Raw genomic sequence first — 22,077 nt, forward strand, 5'->3', positions numbered from 1 at the left:
AAGCACTCGCCAAAGACACAGCTGCAGTTGCAGCAGACGAGGTGGCCGAGTGGTTAAGGCGTTGGACTGCTAATCCAATGTGCTCTGCACGCGTGGGTTCGAATCCCATCCTCGTCGAAGAATTTTACGTAAGGCACTCGTTTGCGGTCACTCCCTCTCCGTGCGAAACGCCACACAGTAGTAACAACGGCGCGTGTACGTGGCAGATAGAGTGTGTATGAAATACGAGACAAAACTGCGTACCATATGAAAGCGCACAACATTCCATAGCGTTTGCCTTTCGAATTAAACATCATTTCGAGATCTATAAACCAATCAAATTTCGGTTCCAGCAAAGAGTATGTTGGTATTTGCGAACGACGAGTTGTTATTTATATTTAAGTGCATACCTGTCGCAGTCATTTTAACGTATCAAGCCTATAATAATCCATCTGTAGCACAACTGTCGCCTTCCGACAGTTTGTTTAAAGCCAGGCCGCCATCTACAGAAGCGATTTGACAGGGCCTACTGGAGAGACTTGACTTTGCAGACATCCGTCGCCAGTGGCCGCCCAAACACCAAGCTCCATCGCAAACAGCAGGACAATCTTGGGCTAGGGGGAACGTCAAAACCTAGCTAGCAATATCAGTGTAGCGTATCGAGCTGTACGTTTCGTTGCAGTAAGTCGTGGAAAAGTATGCACAGCACCTTTCTCATTGCATTAGACGACACTACATGTCGATACAATGCTTATTCCTGCAGTAAATAAGTGGGTCGGTGATTTTGCCCCGATCGGATATCGACGTGGACGGATGCTGTCATTAAACGATTCGCGAGTGGGAGCTTGGTCGGCTGCACTGCTGCATGGCATTAGACGTTAACAGCGGCGCAGTACGATGTTTTGAATGCGTTTTCGAATCGACAAATGTCTTCCTTCGGCAAGCACTCGCCAAAGACACAGCTGCAGTTGCAGCAGACGAGGTGGCCGAGTGGTTAAGGCGTTGGACTGCTAATCCAATGTGCTCTGCACGCGTGGGTTCGAATCCCATCCTCGTCGAAGAATTTTACGTAAGGCACTTGTTTGCGGTCACTCCCTCTCCGTGCGAAACGCCACACAGTAGAAACAACGGCGCGTGTACGTGGCAGATAGAGTGTGTATGAAATACGAGACAAAACTGCGTACCAGATGAAAGCGCACAACATTCCATAGCGTATGCCCTTCGAATTAAACATCATTTCGAGATCTATAAACCAATCAAATTTCGGTTCCAGCAAAGAGTATGTTGGTATTTGCGAACATCGAGTTGTTATTTATATTTAAGTGCATACCTGTCGCAGTCATTTTAACGTATCAAGCCTATAATAATCCATCTGTAGCACAACTGTCGCCTTCCGACAGTTTGTTTAAAGCCAGGCCGCCATCTACAGAAGCGATTTGACAGGGCCTACTGGAGAGACTTGACTTTGCAGACATCCGTCGCCAGTGGCCGCCCAAACACCAAGCTCCATCGCAAACAGCAGGACAATCTTGGGCTAGGGGGAACGTCAAAACCTAGCTAGCAATATCAGTGTAGCGTATCGAGCTGTACGTTTCGTTGCAGTAAGTCGTGGAAAAGTATGCACAACACCTTTCTCATTGCATTACACGACACTACATGTCGATACAATGCTTATTCCTGCAGTAAATAAGTGGGTCGGTGATTTTGCCCCGATCGGATATCGACGTGGACGGATGCTGTCATTAAACGATTCGCGAGTGGGAGCTTGGTCGGCTGCACTGCTGCATGGCATTAGACGTTAACAGCGGCCCAGTACGATGTTTTGAATGCGTTTTCGAATCGACAAATGTCATCCTTCGGCAAGCACTCGCCAAAGACACAGCTGCAGTTGCAGCAGACGAGGTGGCCGAGTGGTTAAGGCGTTGGACTGCTAATCCAATGTGCTCTGCACGCGTGGGTTCGAATCCCATCCTCGTCGATGAATTTTACGTAAGGCACTCGTTTGCGGTCACTCCCTCTCCGTGCGAAACGCCACACAGTAGTAACAACGGCGCGTGTACGTGGCAGATAGAGTGTGTATGAAATACGAGACAAAACTGCGTACCATATGAAAGCGCACAACATTCCATAGCGTTTGCCTTTCGAATTAAACATCATTTCGAGATCTATAAACCAATCAAATTTCGGTTCCAGCAAAGAGTATGTTGGTATTTGCGAACGACGAGTTGTTATTTATATTTAAGTGCATACCTGTCGCAGTCATTTTAACGTATCAAGCCTATAATAATCCATCTGTAGCACAACTGTCGCCTTCCGACAGTTTGTTTAAAGCCAGGCCGCCATCTACAGAAGCGATTTGACAGGGCCTACTGGAGAGACTTGACTTTGCAGACATCCGTCGCCAGTGGCCGCCCAAACACCAAGCTCCATCGCAAACAGCAGGACAATCTTGGGCTAGGGGGAACGTCAAAACCTAGCTAGCAATATCAGTGTAGCGTATCGAGCTGTACGTTTCGTTGCAGTAAGTCGTGGAAAAGTATGCACAGCACCTTTCTCATTGCATTAGACGACACTACATGTCGATACAATGCTTATTCCTGCAGTAAATAAGTGGGTCGGTGATTTTGCCCCGATCGGATATCGACGTGGACGGATGCTGTCATTAAACGATTCGCGAGTGGGAGCTTGGTCGGCTGCACTGCTGCATGGCATTAGACGTTAACAGCGGCGCAGTACGATGTTTTGAATGCGTTTTCGAATCGACAAATGTCTTCCTTCGGCAAGCTCTCGCCAAAGACACAGCTGCAGTTGCAGCAGACGAGGTGGCCGAGTGGTTAAGGCGTTGGACTGCTAATCCAATGTGCTCTGCACGCGTGGGTTCGAATCCCATCCTCGTCGAAGAATTTTACGTGAGGCACTTGTTTGCGGTCACTCCCTCTCCGTGCGAAACGCCACACAGTAGAAACAACGGCGCGTGTACGTGGCAGATAGAGTGTGTATGAAATACGAGACAAAACTGCGTACCAGATGAAAGCGCACAACATTCCATAGCGTATGCCCTTCGAATTAAACATCATTTCGAGATCTATAAACCAATCAAATTTCGGTTCCAGCAAAGAGTATGTTGGTATTTGCGAACATCGAGTTGTTATTTATATTTAAGTGCATACCTGTCGCAGTCATTTTAACGTATCAAGCGTATAATAATCCATCTGTAGCACAACTGTCGCCTTCCGACAGTTTGTTTAAAGCCAGGCCGCCATCTACAGAAGCGATTTGACAGGGCCTACTGGAGAGACTTGACTTTGCAGACATCCGTCGCCAGTGGCCGCCCAAACACCAAGCTCCATCGCAAACAGCAGGACAATCTAGGGCTAGGGGGAACGTCAAAACCTAGCTAGCAATATCAGTGTAGCGTATCGAGCTGTACGTTTCGTTGCAGTAAGTCGTGGAAAAGTATGCACAGCACCTTTCTCATTGCATTAGACGACACTACATGTCGATACAATGCTTATTCCTGCAGTAAATAAGTGGGTCGGTGATTTTGCCCCGATCGGATATCGACGTGGACGGATGCTGTCATTAAACGATTCGCGAGTGGGAGCTTGGTCGGCTGCACTGCTGCATGGCATTAGACGTTAACAGCGGCGCAGTACGATGTTTTGAATGCGTTTTCGAATCGACAAATGTCTTCCTTCGGCAAGCACTCGCCAAAGACACAGCTGCAGTTGCAGCAGACGAGGTGGCCGAGTGGTTAAGGCGTTGGACTGCTAATCCAATGTGCTCTGCACGCGTGGGTTCGAATCCCATCCTCGTCGAAGAATTTTGCGTAAGGCACTTGTTTGCGGTCACTCCCTCTCCGTGCGAAACGCCACACAGTAGAAACAACGGCGCGTGTACGTGGCAGATAGAGTGTGTATGAAATACGAGACAAAACTGCGTACCAGATGAAAGCGCACAACATTCCATAGCGTATGCCCTTCGAATTAAACATCATTTCGAGATCTATAAACCAATCAAATTTCGGTTCCAGCAAAGAGTATGTTGGTATTTGCGAACGACGAGTTGTTATTTATATTTAAGTGCATACCTGTCGCAGTCATTTTAACGTATCAAGCCTATAATAATCCATCTGTAGCACAACTGTCGCCTTCCGACAGTTTGTTTAAAGCCAGGCCGCCATCTACAGAAGCGATTTGACAGGGCCTACTGGAGAGACTTGACTTTGCAGACATCCGTCGCCAGTGGCCGCCCAAACACCATCTCCATCGCAAACAGCAGGACAATCTTGGGCTAGGGGGAACGTCAAAACCTAGCTAGCAATATCAGTGTAGCGTATCGAGCTGTACGTTTCGTTGCAGTAAGTCGTGGAAAAGTATGCACAGCACCTTTCTCATTGCATTAGACGACACTACATGTCGATACAATGCTTATTCCTGCAGTAAATAAGTGGGTCGGTGATTTTGCCCCGATCGGATATCGACGTGGACGGATGCTGTCATTAAACGATTCGCGAGTGGGAGCTTGGTCGGCTGCACTGCTGCATGGCATTAGACGTTAACAGCGGCGCAGTACGATGTTTTGAATGCGTTTTCGAATCGACAAATGTCTTCCTTCGGCAAGCACTCGCCAAAGACACAGCTGCGGTTGCAGCAGACGAGGTGGCCGAGTGGTTAAGGCGTTGGACTGCTAATCCAATGTGCTCTGCACGCGTGGGTTCGAATCCCATCCTCGTCGAAGAATTTTACGTAAGGCACTCGTTTGCGGTCACTCCCTCTCCGTGCGAAACGCCACACAGTAGTAACAACGGCGCGTGTACGTGGCAGATAGAGTGTGTATGAAATACGAGACAAAACTGCGTACCATATGAAAGCGCACAACATTCCATAGCGTTTGCCTTTCGAATTAAACATCATTTCGAGATCTATAAACCAATCAAATTTCGGTTCCAGCAAAGAGTATGTTGGTATTTGCGAACGACGAGTTGTTATTTATATTTAAGTGCATACCTGTCGCAGTCATTTTAACGTATCAAGCCTATAATAATCCATCTGTAGCACAACTGTCGCCTTCCGACAGTTTGTTTAAAGCCAGGCCGCCATCTACAGAAGCGATTTGACAGGGCCTACTGGAGAGACTTGACTTTGCAGACATCCGTCGCCAGTGGCCGCCCAAACACCAAGCTCCATCGCAAACAGCAGGACAATCTTGGGCTAGGGGGAACGTCAAAACCTAGCTAGCAATATCAGTGTAGCGTATCGAGCTGTACGTTTCGTTGCAGTAAGTCGTGGAAAAGTATGCACAGCACCTTTCTCATTGCATTAGACGACACTACATGTCGATACAATGCTTATTCCTGCAGTAAATAAGTGGGTCGGTGATTTTGCCCCGATCGGATATCGACGTGGACGGATGCTGTCATTAAACGATTCGCGAGTGGGAGCTTGGTCGGCTGCACTGCTGCATGGCATTAGACGTTAACAGCGGCGCAGTACGATGTTTTGAATGCGTTTTCGAATCGACAAATGTCTTCCTTCGGCAAGCTCTCGCCAAAGACACAGCTGCAGTTGCAGCAGACGAGGTGGCCGAGTGGTTAAGGCGTTGGACTGCTAATCCAATGTGCTCTGCACGCGTGGGTTCGAATCCCATCCTCGTCGAAGAATTTTACGTGAGGCACTTGTTTGCGGTCACTCCCTCTCCGTGCGAAACGCCACACAGTAGAAACAACGGCGCGTGTACGTGGCAGATAGAGTGTGTATGAAATACGAGACAAAACTGCGTACCAGATGAAAGCGCACAACATTCCATAGCGTATGCCCTTCGAATTAAACATCATTTCGAGATCTATAAACCAATCAAATTTCGGTTCCAGCAAAGAGTATGTTGGTATTTGCGAACATCGAGTTGTTATTTATATTTAAGTGCATACCTGTCGCAGTCATTTTAACGTATCAAGCGTATAATAATCCATCTGTAGCACAACTGTCGCCTTCCGACAGTTTGTTTAAAGCCAGGCCGCCATCTACAGAAGCGATTTGACAGGGCCTACTGGAGAGACTTGACTTTGCAGACATCCGTCGCCAGTGGCCGCCCAAACACCAAGCTCCATCGCAAACAGCAGGACAATCTAGGGCTAGGGGGAACGTCAAAACCTAGCTAGCAATATCAGTGTAGCGTATCGAGCTGTACGTTTCGTTGCAGTAAGTCGTGGAAAAGTATGCACAGCACCTTTCTCATTGCATTAGACGACACTACATGTCGATACAATGCTTATTCCTGCAGTAAATAAGTGGGTCGGTGATTTTGCCCCGATCGGATATCGACGTGGACGGATGCTGTCATTAAACGATTCGCGAGTGGGAGCTTGGTCGGCTGCACTGCTGCATGGCATTAGACGTTAACAGCGGCGCAGTACGATGTTTTGAATGCGTTTTCGAATCGACAAATGTCTTCCTTCGGCAAGCACTCGCCAAAGACACAGCTGCAGTTGCAGCAGACGAGGTGGCCGAGTGGTTAAGGCGTTGGACTGCTAATCCAATGTGCTCTGCACGCGTGGGTTCGAATCCCATCCTCGTCGAAGAATTTTGCGTAAGGCACTTGTTTGCGGTCACTCCCTCTCCGTGCGAAACGCCACACAGTAGAAACAACGGCGCGTGTACGTGGCAGATAGAGTGTGTATGAAATACGAGACAAAACTGCGTACCAGATGAAAGCGCACAACATTCCATAGCGTATGCCCTTCGAATTAAACATCATTTCGAGATCTATAAACCAATCAAATTTCGGTTCCAGCAAAGAGTATGTTGGTATTTGCGAACGACGAGTTGTTATTTATATTTAAGTGCATACCTGTCGCAGTCATTTTAACGTATCAAGCCTATAATAATCCATCTGTAGCACAACTGTCGCCTTCCGACAGTTTGTTTAAAGCCAGGCCGCCATCTACAGAAGCGATTTGACAGGGCCTACTGGAGAGACTTGACTTTGCAGACATCCGTCGCCAGTGGCCGCCCAAACACCATCTCCATCGCAAACAGCAGGACAATCTTGGGCTAGGGGGAACGTCAAAACCTAGCTAGCAATATCAGTGTAGCGTATCGAGCTGTACGTTTCGTTGCAGTAAGTCGTGGAAAAGTATGCACAGCACCTTTCTCATTGCATTAGACGACACTACATGTCGATACAATGCTTATTCCTGCAGTAAATAAGTGGGTCGGTGATTTTGCCCCGATCGGATATCGACGTGGACGGATGCTGTCATTAAACGATTCGCGAGTGGGAGCTTGGTCGGCTGCACTGCTGCATGGCATTAGACGTTAACAGCGGCGCAGTACGATGTTTTGAATGCGTTTTCGAATCGACAAATGTCTTCCTTCGGCAAGCACTCGCCAAAGACACAGCTGCGGTTGCAGCAGACGAGGTGGCCGAGTGGTTAAGGCGTTGGACTGCTAATCCAATGTGCTCTGCACGCGTGGGTTCGAATCCCATCCTCGTCGAAGAATTTTACGTAAGGCACTTGTTTTCGGTCACTCCCTCTCCGTGCGAAACGCCACACAGTAGAAACAACGGCGCGTGTACGTGGCAGATAGAGTGTGTATGAAATACGAGACAAAACTGCGTACCAGATGAAAGCGCACAACATTCCATAGCGTATGCCCTTCGAATTAAACATCATTTCGAGATCTATAAACCAATCAAATTTCGGTTCCAGCAAAGAGTATGTTGGTATTTGCGAACATCGAGTTGTTATTTATATTTAAGTGCATACCTGTCGCAGTCATTTTAACGTATCAAGCGTATAATAATCCATCTGTAGCACAACTGTCGCCTTCCGACAGTTTGTTTAAAGCCAGGCCGCCATCTACAGAAGCGATTTGACAGGGCCTACTGGAGAGACTTGACTTTGCAGACATCCGTCGCCAGTGGCCGCCCAAACACCAAGCTCCATCGCAAACAGCAGGACAATCTTGGGCTAGGGGGAACGTCAAAACCTAGCTAGCAATATCAGTGTAGCGTATCGAGCTGTACGTTTCGTTGCAGTAAGTCGTGGAAAAGTATGCACAGCACCTTTCTCATTGCATTAGACGACACTACATGTCGATACAATGCTTATTCCTGCAGTAAATAAGTGGGTCGGTGATTTTGCCCCGATCGGATATCGACGTGGACGGATGCTGTCATTAAACGATTCGCGAGTGGGAGCTTGGTCGGCTGCACTGCTGCATGGCATTAGACGTTAACAGCGGCGCAGTACGATGTTTTGAATGCGTTTTCGAATCGACAAATGTCTTCCTTCGGCAAGCACTCGCCAAAGACACAGCTGCAGTTGCTGCAGACGAGGTGGCCGAGTGGTTAAGGCGTTGGACTGCTAATCCAATGTGCTCTGCACGCGTGGGTTCGAATCCCATCCTCGTCGAAGAATTTTGCGTAAGGCACTTGTTTGCGGTCACTCCCTCTCCGTGCGAAACGCCACACAGTAGAAACAACGGCACGTGTACGTGGCAGATAGAGTGTGTATGAAATACGAGACAAAACTGCGTACCAGATGAAAGCGCACAACATTCCATAGCGTATGCCCTTCGAATTAAATATCATTTCGAGATCTATAAACCAATCAAATTTCGGTTCCAGCAAAGAGTATGTTGGTATTTGCGAACATCGAGTTGTTATTTATATTTAAGTGCATACCTGTCGCAGTCATTTTAACGTATCAATCGTATAATAATCCATCTGTAGCACAACTGTCGCCTTCCGACAGTTTGTTAAAAGCCAGGCCGCCATCTACAGAAGCGATTTGACAGGGCCTACTGGAGAGACTTGACTTTGCAGACATCCGTCGCCAGTGGCCGCCCAAACACCAAGCTCCATCGCAAACAGCAGGACAATCTTGGGCTAGGGGGAACGTCAAAACCTAGCTAGCAATATCAGTGTAGCGTATCGAGCTGTACGTTTCGTTGCAGTAAGTCGTGGAAAAGTATGCACAGCACCTTTCTCATTGCATTAGACGACACTACATGTCGATACAATGCTTATTCCTGCAGTAAATAAGTGGGTCGGTGATTTTGCCCCGATCGGATATCGACGTGGACGGATGCTGTCATTAAACGATTCGCGAGTGGGAGCTTGGTCGGCTGCACTGCTGCATGGCATTAGACGTTAACAGCGGCGCAGTACGATGTTTTGAATGCGTTTTCGAATCGACAAATGTCTTCCTTCGGCAAGCACTCGCCAAAGACACAGCTGCAGTTGCAGCAGACGAGGTGGCCGAGTGGTTAAGGCGTTGGACTGCTAATCCAATGTGCTCTGCACGCGTGGGTTCGAATCCCATCCTCGTCGAAGAATTTTACGTAAGGCACTTGTTTGCGGTCACTCCCTCTCCGTGCGAAACGCCACACAGTAGAAACAACGGCGCGTGTACGTGGCAGATAGAGTGTGTATGAAATACGAGACAAAACTGCGTACCAGATGAAAGCGCACAACATTCCATAGCGTATGCCCTTCGAATTAAACATCATTTCGAGATCTATAAACCAATCAAATTTCGGTTCCAGCAAAGAGTATGTTGGTATTTGCGAACATCGAGTTGTTATTTATATTTAAGTGCATACCTGTCGCAGTCATTTTAACGTATCAAGCGTATAATAATCCATCTGTAGCACAACTGTCGCCTTCCGACAGTTTGTTTAAAGCCAGGCCGCCATCTACAGAAGCGATTTGACAGGGCCTACTGGAGAGACTTGACTTTGCAGACATCCGTCGCCAGTGGCCGCCCAAACACCAAGCTCCATCGCAAACAGCAGGACAATCTTGGGCTAGGGGGAACGTCAAAACCTAGCTAGCAATATCAGTGTAGCGTATCGAGCTGTACGTTTCGTTGCAGTAAGTCGTGGAAAAGTATGCACAGCACCTTTCTCATTGCATTAGACGACACTACATGTCGATACAATGCTTATTCCTGCAGTAAATAAGTGGGTCGGTGATTTTGCCCCGATCGGATATCGACGTGGACGGATGCTGTCATTAAACGATTCGCGAGTGGGAGCTTGGTCGGCTGCACTGCTGCATGGCATTAGACGTTAACAGCGGCCCAGTACGATGTTTTGAATGCGTTTTCGAATCGACAAATGTCTTCCTTCGGCAAGCACTCGCCAAAGACACAGCTGCAGTTGCAGCAGACGAGGTGGCCTAGTGGTTAAGGCGTTGGACTGCTAATCCAATGTGCTCTGCACGCGTGGGTTCGAATCCCATCCTCGTCGAAGAATTTTACGTAAGGCACTCGTTTGCGGTCACTCCCTCTCCGTGCGAAACGCCACACAGTAGTAACAACGGCGCGTGTACGTGGCAGATAGAGTGTGTATGAAATACGAGACAAAACTGCGTACCAGATGAAAGCGCACAACATTCCATAGCGTATGCCTTTCGAATTAAACATCATTTCGAGATCTATAAACCAATCAAATTTCGGTTCCAGCAAAGAGTATGTTGGTATTTGCGAACGACGAGTTGTTATTTATATTTAAGTGCATACCTGTCGCAGTCATTTTAACGTATCAAGCCTATAATAATCCATCTGTAGCACAACTGTCGCCTTCCGACAGTTTGTTTAAAGCCAGGCCGCCATCTACAGAAGCGATTTGACAGGGCCTACTGGAGAGACTTGACTTTGCAGACATCCGTCGCCAGTGGCCGCCCAAACACCATCTCCATCGCAAACAGCAGGACAATCTTGGGCTAGGGGGAACGTCAAAACCTAGCTAGCAATATCAGTGTAGCGTATCGAGCTGTACGTTTCGTTGCAGTAAGTCGTGGAAAAGTATGCACAGCACCTTTCTCATTGCATTAGACGACACTACATGTCGATACAATGCTTATTCCTGCAGTAAATAAGTGGGTCGGTGATTTTGCCCCGATCGGATATCGACGTGGACGGATGCTGTCATTAAACGATTCGCGAGTGGGAGCTTGGTCGGCTGCACTGCTGCATGGCATTAGACGTTAACAGCGGCGCAGTACGATGTTTTGAATGCGTTTTCGAATCGACAAATGTCTTCCTTCGGCAAGCACTCGCCAAAGACACAGCTGCAGTTGCAGCAGACGAGGTGGCCGAGTGGTTAAGGCGTTGGACTGCTAATCCAATGTGCTCTGCACGCGTGGGTTCGAATCCCATCCTCGTCGAAGAATTTTACGTAAGGCACTTGTTTGCGGTCACTCCCTCTCCGTGCGAAACGCCACACAGTAGAAACAACGGCGCGTGTACGTGGCAGATAGAGTGTGTATGAAATACGAGACAAAACTGCGTACCAGATGAAAGCGCACAACATTCCATAGCGTATGCCCTTCGAATTAAACATCATTTCGAGATCTATAAACCAATCAAATTTCGGTTCCAGCAAAGAGTATGTTGGTATTTGCGAACATCGAGTTGTTATTTATATTTAAGTGCATACCTGTCGCAGTCATTTTAACGTATCAAGCGTATAATAATCCATCTGTAGCACAACTGTCGCCTTCCGACAGTTTGTTTAAAGCCAGGCCGCCATCTACAGAAGCGATTTGACAGGGCCTACTGGAGAGACTTGACTTTGCAGACATCCGTCGCCAGTGGCCGCCCAAACACCAAGCTCCATCGCAAACAGCAGGACAATCTTGGGCTAGGGGGAACGTCAAAACCTAGCTAGCAATATCAGTGTAGCGTATCGAGCTGTACGTTTCGTTGCAGTAAGTCGTGGAAAAGTATGCACAGCACCTTTCTCATTGCATTAGACGACACTACATGTCGATACAATGCTTATTCCTGCAGTAAATAAGTGGGTCGGTGATTTTGCCCCGATCGGATATCGACGTGGACGGATGCTGTCATTAAACGATTCGCGAGTGGGAGCTTGGTCGGCTGCACTGCTGCATGGCATTAGACGTTAACAGCGGCGCAGTACGATGTTTTGAATGCGTTTTCGAATCGACAAATGTCTTCCTTCGGCAAGCACTCGCCAAAGACACAGCTGCAGTTGCAGCAGACGAGGTGGCCGAGTGGTTAAGGCGTTGGACTGCTAATCCAATGTGCTCTGCACGCGTGGGTTCGAATCCCATCCTCGTCGAAGAATTTTGCGTAAGGCACTTGTTTGCGGTCACTCCCTCTCCGTGCGAAACGCCACACAGTAGAAACAACGGCACGTGTACGTGGCAGATAGAGTGTGTGTGAAATACGAGACAAAACTGCGTACCAGATGAAAGCGCACAACATTCCATAGCGTATGCCCTTCGAATTAAACATCATTTCGAGATCTATAAACCAATCAAATTTCGGTTCCAGCAAAGAGTATGTTGGTATTTGCGAACATCGAGTTGTTATTTATATTTAAGTGCATACCTGTCGCAGTCATTTTAACGTATCAATCGTATAATAATCCATCTGTAGCACAACTGTCGCCTTCCGACAGTTTGTTTAAAGCCAGGCCGCCATCTACAGAAGCGATTTGACAGGGCCTACTGGAGAGACTTGACTTTGCAGACATCCGTCGCCAGTGGCCGCCCAAACACCAAGCTCCATCGCAAACAGCAGGACAATCTTGGGCTAGGGGGAACGTCAAAACCTAGCTAGCAATATCAGTGTAGCGTATCGAGCTGTACGTTTCGTTGCAGTAAGTCGTGGAAAAGTATGCGCAGCACCTTTCTCATTGCATTAGACGACACTACATGTCGATACAATGCTTATTCCTGCAGTAAATAAGTGGGTCGGTGATTTTGCCCCGATCGGATATCGACGTGGACGGATGCTGTCATTAAACGATTCGCGAGTGGGAGCTTGGTCGGCTGCACTGCTGCATGGCATTAGACGTTAACAGCGGCGCAGTACGATGTTTTGAATGCGTTTTCGAATCGACAAATGTCTTCCTTCGGCAAGCACTCGCCAAAGACACAGCTGCAGTTGCAGCAGACGAGGTGGCCGAGTGGTTAAGGCGTTGGACTGCTAATCCAATGTGCTCTGCACGCGTGGGTTCGAATCCCATCCTCGTCGAAGAATTTTACGTAAGGCACTTGTTTGCGGTCACTCCCTCTCCGTGCGAAACGCCACACAGTAGAAACAACGGCGCGTGTACGTGGCAGATAGAGTGTGTATGAAATACGAGACAAAACTGCGTACCAGATGAAAGCGCACAACATTCCATAGCGTATGCCCTTCGAATTAAACATCATTTCGAGATCTATAAACCAATCAAATTTCGGTTCCAGCAAAGAGTATGTTGGTATTTGCGAACATCGAGTTGTTATTTATATTTAAGTGCATACCTGTCGCAGTCATTTTAACGTATCAAGCGTATAATAATCCATCTGTAGCACAACTGTCGCCTTCCGACAGTTTGTTTAAAGCCAGGCCGCCATCTACAGAAGCGATTTGACAGGGCCTACTGGAGAGACTTGACTTTGCAGACATCCGTCGCCAGTGGCCGCCCAAACACCAAGCTCCATCGCAAACAGCAGGACAATCTTGGGCTAGGGGGAACGTCAAAACCTAGCTAGCAATATCAGTGTAGCGTATCGAGCTGTACGTTTCGTTGCAGTAAGTCGTGGAAAAGTATGCACAGCACCTTTCTCATTGCATTAGACGACACTACATGTCGATACAATGCTTATTCCTGCAGTAAATAAGTGGGTCGGTGATTTTGCCCCGATCGGATATCGACGTGGACGGATGCTGTCATTAAACGATTCGCGAGTGGGAGCTTGGTCGGCTGCACTGCTGCATGGCATTAGACGTTAACAGCGGCGCAGTACGATGTTTTGAATGCGTTTTCGAATCGACAAATGTCTTCCTTCGGCAAGCACTCGCCAAAGACACAGCTGCAGTTGCAGCAGACGAGGTGGCCGAGTGGTTAAGGCGTTGGACTGTTAATCCAATGTGCTCTGCACGCGTGGGTTCGAATCCCATCCTCGTCGAAGAATTTTGCGTAAGGCACTTGTTTGCGGTCACTCCCTCTCCGTGCGAAACGCCACACAGTAGAAACAACGGCGCGTGTACGTGGCAGATAGAGTGTGTATGAAACACGAGACAAAACTGCGTACCAGATGAAAGCGCACAACATTCCATAGCGTATGCCCTTCGAATTAAACATCATTTCGAGATCTATAAACCAATCAAATTTCGGTTCCAGCAAAGAGTATGTTGGTATTTGCGAACATCGAGTTGTTATTTATATTTAAGTGCATACCTGTCGCAGTCATTTTAACGTATCAATCGTATAATAATCCATCTGTAGCACAACTGTCGCCTTCCGACAGTTTGTTTAAAGCCAGGCCGCCATCTACAGAAGCGATTTGACAGGGCCTACTGGAGAGACTTGACTTTGCAGACATCCGTCGCCAGTGGCCGCCCAAACACCAAGCTCCATCGCAAACAGCAGGACAATCTTGGGCTAGGGGGAACGTCAAAACCTAGCTAGCAATATCAGTGTAGCGTATCGAGCTGTACGTTTCGTTGCAGTATGTCGTGGAAAAGTATGCACAGCACCTTTCTCATTGCATTAGACGACACTACATGTCGATACAATGCTTATTCCTGCAGTAAATAAGTGGGTCGGTGATTTTGCCCCGATCGGATATCGACGTGGACGGATGCTGTCATTAAACGATTCGCGAGTGGGAGCTTGGTCGGCTGCACTGCTGCATGGCATTAGACACTAACAGCGGCCCAGTACGATGTTTTGAATGCGTTTTCGAATCGACAAATGTCTTCCTTCGGCAAGCACTCGCCAAAGACACAGCTGCAGTTGCAGCAGACGAGGTGGCCGAGTGGTTAAGGCGTTGGACTGCTAATCCAATGTGCTCTGCACGCGTGGGTTCGAATCCCATCCTCGTCGAACAATTTTACGTAAGGCACTCGTTTGCGGTCACTCCCTCTCCGTGCGAAACGCCACACAGTAGTAACAACGGCGCGTGTACGTGGCAGATAGAGTGTGTATGAAATACGAGACAAAACTGCGTACCAGATGAAAGCGCACAACATTCCATAGCGTATGCCCTTCGAATTAAACATCATTTCGAGATCTATAAACCAATCAAATTTCGGTTCCAGCAAAGAGTATGTTGGTATTTGCGAACGACGAGTTGTTATTTATATTTAAGTGCATACCTGTCGCAGTCATTTTAACGTATCAAGCGTATAATAATCCATCTGTAGCACAACTGTCGCCTTCCGACAGTTTGTTTAAAGCCAGGCCGCCATCTACAGAAGCGATTTGACAGGGCCTACTGGAGAGACTTGACTTTGCAGACATCCGTCGCCAGTGGCCGCCCAAACACCAAGCTCCATCGCAAACAGCAGGACAATCTTGGGCTAGGGGGAACGTCAAAACCTAGCTAGCAATATCAGTGTAGCGTATCGAGCTGTACGTTTCGTTGCAGTAAGTCGTGGAAAAGTATGCACAGCACCTTTCTCATTGCATTAGACGACACTACATGTCGATACAATGCTTATTCCTGCAGTAAATAAGTGGGTCGGTGATTTTGCCCCGATCGGATATCGACGTGGACGGATGCTGTCATTAAACGATTCGCGAGTGGGAGCTTGGTCGGCTGCACTGCTGCATGGCATTAGACGTTAACAGCGGCGCAGTACGATGTTTTGAATGCGTTTTCGAATCGACAAATGTCTTCCTTCGGCAAGCACTCGCCAAAGACACAGCTGCAGTTGCAGCAGACGAGGTGGCCGAGTGGTTAAGGCGTTGGACTGCTAATCCAATGTGCTCTGCACGCGTGGGTTCGAATCCCATCCTCGTCGAAGAATTTTACGTAAGGCACTTGTTTGCGGTCACTCCCTCTCCGTGCGAAACGCCACACAGTAGAAACAACGGCGCGTGTACGTGGCAGATAGAGTGTGTATGAAATACGAGACAAAACTGCGTACCAGATGAAAGCGCACAACATTCCATAGCGTATGCCCTTCGAATTAAACATCATTTCGAGATCTATAAACCAATCAAATTTCGGTTCCAGCAAAGAGTATGTTGGTATTTGCGAACATCGAGTTGTTATTTATATTTAAGTGCATACCTGTCGCAGTCATTTTAACGTATCAAGCGTATAATAATCCATCTGTAGCACAACTGTCGCCTTCCGACAGTTTGTTTAAAGCCAGGCCGCCATCTACAGAAGCGATTTGACAGGGCCTACTGGAGAGACTTGACTTTGCAGACATCCGTCGCCAGTGGCCGCCCAAACACCAAGCTCCATCGCAAACAGCAGGACAATCTTGGGCTAGGGGGAACGTCAAAACCTAGCTAGCAATATCAGTGTAGCGTATCGAGCTGTACGTTTCGTTGCAGTAAGTCGTGGAAAAGTATGCACAGCACCTTTCTCATTGCATTAGACGACACTACATGTCGATACAATGCTTATTCCTGCAGTAAATAAGTGGGTCGGTGATTTTGCCCCGATCGGATATCGACGTGGACGGATGCTGTCATTAAACGATTCGCGAGTGGGAGCTTGGTCGGCTGCACTGCTGCATGGCATTAGACGTTAACAGCGGCGCAGTACGATGTTTTGAATGCGTTTTCGAATCGACAAATGTCTTCCTTCGGCAAGCACTCGCCAAAGACACAGCTGCAGTTGCAGCAGACGAGGTGGCCGAGTGGTTAAGGCGTTGGACTGCTAATCCAATGTGCTCTGCACGCGTGGGTTCGAATCCCATCCTCGTCGAAGAATTTCACGTAAGGCACTTGTTTGCGGTCACTCCCTCTCCGTGCGAAACGCCACACAGTAGAAACAACGGCGCGTGTACGTGGCAGATAGAGTGTGTATGAAATACGAGACAAAACTGCGTACCAGATGAAAGCGCACAACATTCCATAGCGTATGCCCTTCGAATTAAACATCATTTCGAGATCTATAAACCAATCAAATTTCGGTTCCAGCAAAGAGTATGTTGGTATTTGCGAACATCGAGTTGTTATTTATATTTAAGTGCATACCTGTCGCAGTCATTTTAACGTATCAAGCGTATAATAATCCATCTGTAGCACAACTGTCGCCTTCCGACAGTTTGTTTAAAGCCAGGCCGCCATCTACAGAAGCGATTTGACAGGGCCTACTGGAGAGACTTGACTTTGCAGACATCCGTCGCCAGTGGCCGCCCAAACACCAAGCTCCATCGCAAACAGCAGGACAATCTTGGGCTAGGGGGAACGTCAAAACCTAGCTAGCAATATCAGTGTAGCGTATCGAGCTGTACGTTTCGTTGCAGTAAGTCGTGGAAAAGTATGCACAGCACCTTTCTCATTGCATTAGACGACACTACATGTCGATACAATGCTTATTCCTGCAGTAAATAAGTGGGTCGGTGATTTTGCCCCGATCGGATATCGACGTGGACGGATGCTGTCATTAAACGATTCGCGAGTGGGAGCTTGGTCGGCTGCACTGCTGCATGGCATTAGACGTTAACAGCGGCGCAGTACGATGTTTTGAATGCGTTTTCGAATCGACAAATGTCTTCCTTCGGCAAGCACTCGCCAAAGACACAGCTGCAGTTGCAGCAGACGAGGTGGCCGAGTGGTTAAGGCGTTGGACTGCTAATCCAATGTGCTCTGCACGCGTGGGTTCGAATCCCATCCTCGTCGAAGAATTTTACGTAAGGCACTCGTTTGCGGTCACTCCCTCTCCGTGCGAAACGCCACACAGTAGTAACAACGGCGCGTGTACGTGGCAGATAGAGTGTGTATGAAATACGAGACAAAACTGCGTACCAGATGAAAGCGCACAACATTCCATAGCGTATGCCCTTCGAATTAAACATCATTTCGAGATCTATAAACCAATCAAATTTCGGTTCCAGCAAAGAGTATGTTGGTATTTGCGAACGACGAGTTGTTATTTATATTTAAGTGCATACCTGTCGCAGTCATTTTAACGTATCAAGCCTATAATAATCCATCTGTAGCACAACTGTCGCCTTCCGACAGTTTGTTTAAAGCCAAGCCGCCATCTACAGAAGCGATTTGACAGGGCCTACTGGAGAGACTTGACTTTGCAGACATCCGTCGCCAGTGGCCGCCCAAACACCAAGCTCCATCGCAAACAGCAGGACAATCTTGGGCTAGGGGGAACGTCAAAACCTAGCTAGCAATATCAGTGTAGCGTATCGAGCTGTACGTTTCGTTGCAGTAAGTCGTGGAAAAGTATGCACAGCACCTTTCTCATTGCATTAGACGACACTACATGTCGATACAATGCTTATTCCTGCAGTAAATAAGTGGGTCGGTGATTTTGCCCCGATCGGATATCGACGTGGACGGATGCTGTCATTAAACGATTCGCGAGTGGGAGCTTGGTCGGCTGCACTGCTGCATGGCATTAGACGTTAACAGCGGCGCAGTACGATGTTTTGAATGCGTTTTCGAATCGACAAATGTCTTCCTTCGGCAAGCACTCGCCAAAGACACAGCTGCAGTTGCAGCAGACGAGGTGGCCGAGTGGTTAAGGCGTTGGACTGCTAATCCAATGTGCTCTGCACGCGTGGGTTCGAATCCCATCCTCGACGAAGAATTTTACGTAAGGCACTTGTTTGCGGTCACTCCCTCTCCGTGCGAAACGCCACACAGTAGTAACAACGGCGCGTGTACGTGGCAGATAGAGTGTGTATGAAATACGAGACAAAACTGCGTACCAGATGAAAGCGCACAACATTCCATAGCGTATGCCCTTCGAATTAAACATCATTTCGAGATCTATAAACCAATCAAATTTCGGTTCCAGCAAAGAGTATGTTGGTATTTGCGAACGACGAGTTGTTATTTATATTTAAGTGCATACCTGTCGCAGTCATTTTAACGTATCAAGCCTATAATAATCCATCTGTAGCACAACTGTCGCCTTCCGACAGTTTGTTTAAAGCCAGGCCGCCATCTACAGAAGCGATTTGACAGGGCCTACTGGAGAGACTTGACTTTGCAGACATCCGTCGCCAGTGGCCGCCCAAACACCAAGCTCCATCGCAAACAGCAGGACAATCTTGGGCTAGGGGGAACGTCAAAACCTAGCTAGCAATATCAGTGTAGCGTATCGAGCTGTACGTTTCGTTGCAGTAAGTCGTGGAAAAGTATGCACAGCACCTTTCTCATTGCATTAGACGACACTACATGTCGATACAATGCTTATTCCTGCAGTAAATAAGTGGGTCGGTGATTTTGCCCCGATCGGATATCGACGTGGACGGATGCTGTCATTAAACGATTCGCGAGTGGGAGCTTGGTCGGCTGCACTGCTGCATGGCATTAGACGTTAACAGCGGCGCAGTACGATGTTTTGAATGCGTTTTCGAATCGACAAATGTCTTCCTTCGGCAAGCACTCGCCAAAGACACAGCTGCAGTTGCAGCAGACGAGGTGGCCGAGTGGTTAAGGCGTTGGACTGCTAATCCAATGTGCTCTGCACGCGTGGGTTCGAATCCCATCCTCGTCGAACAATTTTACGTAAGGCACTCGTTTGCGGTCACTCCCTCTCCGTGCGAAACGCCACACAGTAGTAACAACGGCGCGTGTACGTGGCAGATAGAGTGTGTATGAAATACGAGACAAAACTGCGTACCAGATGAAAGCGCACAACATTCCATAGCGTATGCCCTTCGAATTAAACATCATTTCGAGATCTATAAACCAATCAAATTTCGGTTCCAGCAAAGAGTATGTTGGTATTTGCGAACGACGAGTTGTTATTTATATTTAAGTGCATACCTGTCGCAGTCATTTTAACGTATCAAGCCTATAATAATCCATCTGTAGCACAACTGTCGCCTTCCGACAGTTTGTTTAAAGCCAAGCCGCCATCTACAGAAGCGATTTGACAGGGCCTACTGGAGAGACTTGACTTTGCAGACATCCGTCGCCAGTGGCCGCCCAAACACCAAGCTCCATCGCAAACAGCAGGACAATCTTGGGCTAGGGGGAACGTCAAAACCTAGCTAGCAATATCAGTGTAGCGTATCGAGCTGTACGTTTCGTTGCAGTAAGTCGTGGAAAAGTATGCACAGCACCTTTCTCATTGCATTAGACGACACTACATGTCGATACAATGCTTATTCCTGCAGTAAATAAGTGGGTCGGTGATTTTGCCCCGATCGGATATCGACGTGGACGGATGCTGTCATTAAACGATTCGCGAGTGGGAGCTTGGTCGGCTGCACTGCTGCATGGCATTAGACGTTAACAGCGGCGCAGTACGATGTTTTGAATGCGTTTTCGAATCGACAAATGTCTTCCTTCGGCAAGCACTCGCCAAAGACACAGCTGCAGTTGCAGCAGACGAGGTGGCCGAGTGGTTAAGGCGTTGGACTGCTAATCCAATGTGCTCTGCACGCATGGGTTCGAATCCCATCCTCGACGAAGAATTTTACGTAAGGCACTTGTTTGCGGTCACTCCCTCTCCGTGCGAAACGCCACACAGTAGTAACAACGGCGCGTGTACGTGGCAGATAGAGTGTGTATGAAATACGAGACAAAACTGCGTACCAGATGAAAGCGCACAACATTCCATAGCGTATGCCCTTCGAATTAAACATCATTTCGAGATCTATAAACCAATCAAATTTCGGTTCCAGCAAAGAGTATGTTGGTATTTGCGAACGACGAGTTGTTATTTATATTTAAGTGCATACCTGTCGCAGTCATTTTAACGTATCAAGCCTATAATAATCCATCTGTAGCACAACTGTCGCCTTCCGACAGTTTGTTTAAAGCCAGGCCGCCATCTACAGAAGCGATTTGACAGGGCCTACTGGAGAGACTTGACTTTGCAGACATCCGTCGCCAGTGGCCGCCCAAACACCAAGCTCCATCGCAACCAGCAGGACAATCTTGGGCTAGGGGGAACGTCAAAACCTAGCTAGCAATATCAGTGTAGCGTATCGAGCTGTACGTTTCGTTGCAGTAAGTCGTGGAAAAGTATGCACAGCACCTTTCTCATTGCATTAGGCGACACTACATGTCGATACAATGCTTATTCCTGCAGTAAATAAGTGGGTCGGTGATTTTGCCCCGATCGGATATCGACGTGGACGGATGCTGTCATTAAACGATTCGCGAGTGGGAGCTTGGTCGGCTGCACTGCTGCATGGCATTAGACGTTAACAGCGGCGCAGTACGATGTTTTGAATGCGTTTTCGAATCGACAAATGTCTTCCTTCGGCAAGCACTCGCCAAAGACACAGCTGCAGTTGCAGCAGACGAGGTGGCCGAGTGGTTAAGGCGTTGGACTGCTAATCCAATGTGCTCTGCACGCGTGGGTTCGAATCCCATCCTCGTCGAAGAATTTTACGTAAGGCACTTGTTTGCGGTCACTCCCTCTCCGTGCGAAACGCCACACAGTAGAAACAACGGCGCGTGTACGTGGCAGATAGAGTGTGTATGAAATACGAGACAAAACTGCGTACCAGATGAAAGCGCACAACATTCCATAGCGTATGCCCTTCGAATTAAACATCATTTCGAGATCTATAAACCAATCAAATTTCGGTTCCAGCAAAGAGTATGTTGGTATTTGCGAACATCGAGTTGTTATTTATATTTAAGTGCATACCTGTCGCAGTCATTTTAACGTATCAAGCGTATAATAATCCATCTGTAGCACAACTGTCGCCTTCCGACAGTTTGTTTAAAGCCAGGCCGCCATCTACAGAAGCGATTTGACAGGGCCTACTGGAGAGACTTGACTTTGCAGACATCCGTCGCCAGTGGCCGCCCAAACACCAAGCTCCATCGCAAACAGCAGGACAATCTTGGGCTAGGGGGAACGTCAAAACCTAGCTAGCAATATCAGTGTAGCGTATCGAGCTGTACGTTTCGTTGCAGTAAGTCGTGGAAAAGTATGCACAGCACCTTTCTCATTGCATTAGACGACACTACATGTCGATACAATGCTTATTCCTGCAGTAAATAAGTGGGTCGGTGATTTTGCCCCGATCGGATATCGACGTGGACGGATGCTGTCATTAAACGATTCGCGAGTGGGAGCTTGGTCGGCTGCACTGCTGCATGGCATTAGACGTTAACAGCGGCGCAGTACGATGTTTTGAATGCGTTTTCGAATCGACAAATGTCTTCCTTCGGC

At 48.0% G+C, this 22,077-nt stretch overlaps 24 non-coding genes across 24 annotated transcripts; all 24 read left to right on the forward strand.

Moving 5' to 3' along the window:
• The first annotated feature begins 35 nt into the window (after positions 1-35).
• On the forward strand, positions 36-117 carry Trnas-gcu. The gene has a single exon. It is a non-coding gene; the product is annotated as a tRNA-Ser (tRNA).
• Positions 118-955: 838 nt separating this feature from the next.
• Trnas-gcu lies at positions 956-1,037 on the forward strand. The gene has a single exon. It is a non-coding gene; the product is annotated as a tRNA-Ser (tRNA).
• An 838-nt stretch (positions 1,038-1,875) lies between these two features.
• Trnas-gcu lies at positions 1,876-1,957 on the forward strand. The gene has a single exon. It is a non-coding gene; the product is annotated as a tRNA-Ser (tRNA).
• Positions 1,958-2,795: 838 nt separating this feature from the next.
• Positions 2,796-2,877, forward strand: Trnas-gcu. The gene has a single exon. It is a non-coding gene; the product is annotated as a tRNA-Ser (tRNA).
• Positions 2,878-3,715: 838 nt separating this feature from the next.
• Positions 3,716-3,797, forward strand: Trnas-gcu. The gene has a single exon. It is a non-coding gene; the product is annotated as a tRNA-Ser (tRNA).
• Positions 3,798-4,634: 837 nt separating this feature from the next.
• On the forward strand, positions 4,635-4,716 carry Trnas-gcu. Its single transcript has one exon. It is a non-coding gene; the product is annotated as a tRNA-Ser (tRNA).
• Positions 4,717-5,554: 838 nt separating this feature from the next.
• Positions 5,555-5,636, forward strand: Trnas-gcu. The gene has a single exon. It is a non-coding gene; the product is annotated as a tRNA-Ser (tRNA).
• Positions 5,637-6,474: 838 nt separating this feature from the next.
• On the forward strand, positions 6,475-6,556 carry Trnas-gcu. Its single transcript has one exon. It is a non-coding gene; the product is annotated as a tRNA-Ser (tRNA).
• Positions 6,557-7,393: 837 nt separating this feature from the next.
• On the forward strand, positions 7,394-7,475 carry Trnas-gcu. The gene has a single exon. It is a non-coding gene; the product is annotated as a tRNA-Ser (tRNA).
• An 838-nt stretch (positions 7,476-8,313) lies between these two features.
• On the forward strand, positions 8,314-8,395 carry Trnas-gcu. Its single transcript has one exon. It is a non-coding gene; the product is annotated as a tRNA-Ser (tRNA).
• Positions 8,396-9,233: 838 nt separating this feature from the next.
• Trnas-gcu lies at positions 9,234-9,315 on the forward strand. Its single transcript has one exon. It is a non-coding gene; the product is annotated as a tRNA-Ser (tRNA).
• Positions 9,316-10,153: 838 nt separating this feature from the next.
• Trnas-gcu lies at positions 10,154-10,235 on the forward strand. The gene has a single exon. It is a non-coding gene; the product is annotated as a tRNA-Ser (tRNA).
• An 837-nt stretch (positions 10,236-11,072) lies between these two features.
• On the forward strand, positions 11,073-11,154 carry Trnas-gcu. Its single transcript has one exon. It is a non-coding gene; the product is annotated as a tRNA-Ser (tRNA).
• An 838-nt stretch (positions 11,155-11,992) lies between these two features.
• Trnas-gcu lies at positions 11,993-12,074 on the forward strand. Its single transcript has one exon. It is a non-coding gene; the product is annotated as a tRNA-Ser (tRNA).
• An 838-nt stretch (positions 12,075-12,912) lies between these two features.
• Trnas-gcu lies at positions 12,913-12,994 on the forward strand. The gene has a single exon. It is a non-coding gene; the product is annotated as a tRNA-Ser (tRNA).
• An 838-nt stretch (positions 12,995-13,832) lies between these two features.
• Positions 13,833-13,914, forward strand: Trnan-guu. Its single transcript has one exon. It is a non-coding gene; the product is annotated as a tRNA-Asn (tRNA).
• Positions 13,915-14,752: 838 nt separating this feature from the next.
• On the forward strand, positions 14,753-14,834 carry Trnas-gcu. Its single transcript has one exon. It is a non-coding gene; the product is annotated as a tRNA-Ser (tRNA).
• Positions 14,835-15,672: 838 nt separating this feature from the next.
• Positions 15,673-15,754, forward strand: Trnas-gcu. Its single transcript has one exon. It is a non-coding gene; the product is annotated as a tRNA-Ser (tRNA).
• An 838-nt stretch (positions 15,755-16,592) lies between these two features.
• On the forward strand, positions 16,593-16,674 carry Trnas-gcu. The gene has a single exon. It is a non-coding gene; the product is annotated as a tRNA-Ser (tRNA).
• Positions 16,675-17,512: 838 nt separating this feature from the next.
• Positions 17,513-17,594, forward strand: Trnas-gcu. The gene has a single exon. It is a non-coding gene; the product is annotated as a tRNA-Ser (tRNA).
• Positions 17,595-18,432: 838 nt separating this feature from the next.
• On the forward strand, positions 18,433-18,514 carry Trnas-gcu. Its single transcript has one exon. It is a non-coding gene; the product is annotated as a tRNA-Ser (tRNA).
• Positions 18,515-19,352: 838 nt separating this feature from the next.
• Trnas-gcu lies at positions 19,353-19,434 on the forward strand. Its single transcript has one exon. It is a non-coding gene; the product is annotated as a tRNA-Ser (tRNA).
• An 838-nt stretch (positions 19,435-20,272) lies between these two features.
• Positions 20,273-20,354, forward strand: Trnas-gcu. Its single transcript has one exon. It is a non-coding gene; the product is annotated as a tRNA-Ser (tRNA).
• An 838-nt stretch (positions 20,355-21,192) lies between these two features.
• On the forward strand, positions 21,193-21,274 carry Trnas-gcu. The gene has a single exon. It is a non-coding gene; the product is annotated as a tRNA-Ser (tRNA).
• Positions 21,275-22,077: the final 803 nt, after the last annotated feature.

Source organism: Schistocerca americana, chromosome 2 (assembly GCF_021461395.2).
Source record: "Schistocerca americana isolate TAMUIC-IGC-003095 chromosome 2, iqSchAmer2.1, whole genome shotgun sequence".
Lineage (NCBI taxonomy): Eukaryota > Metazoa > Arthropoda > Insecta > Orthoptera > Acrididae > Schistocerca > Schistocerca americana.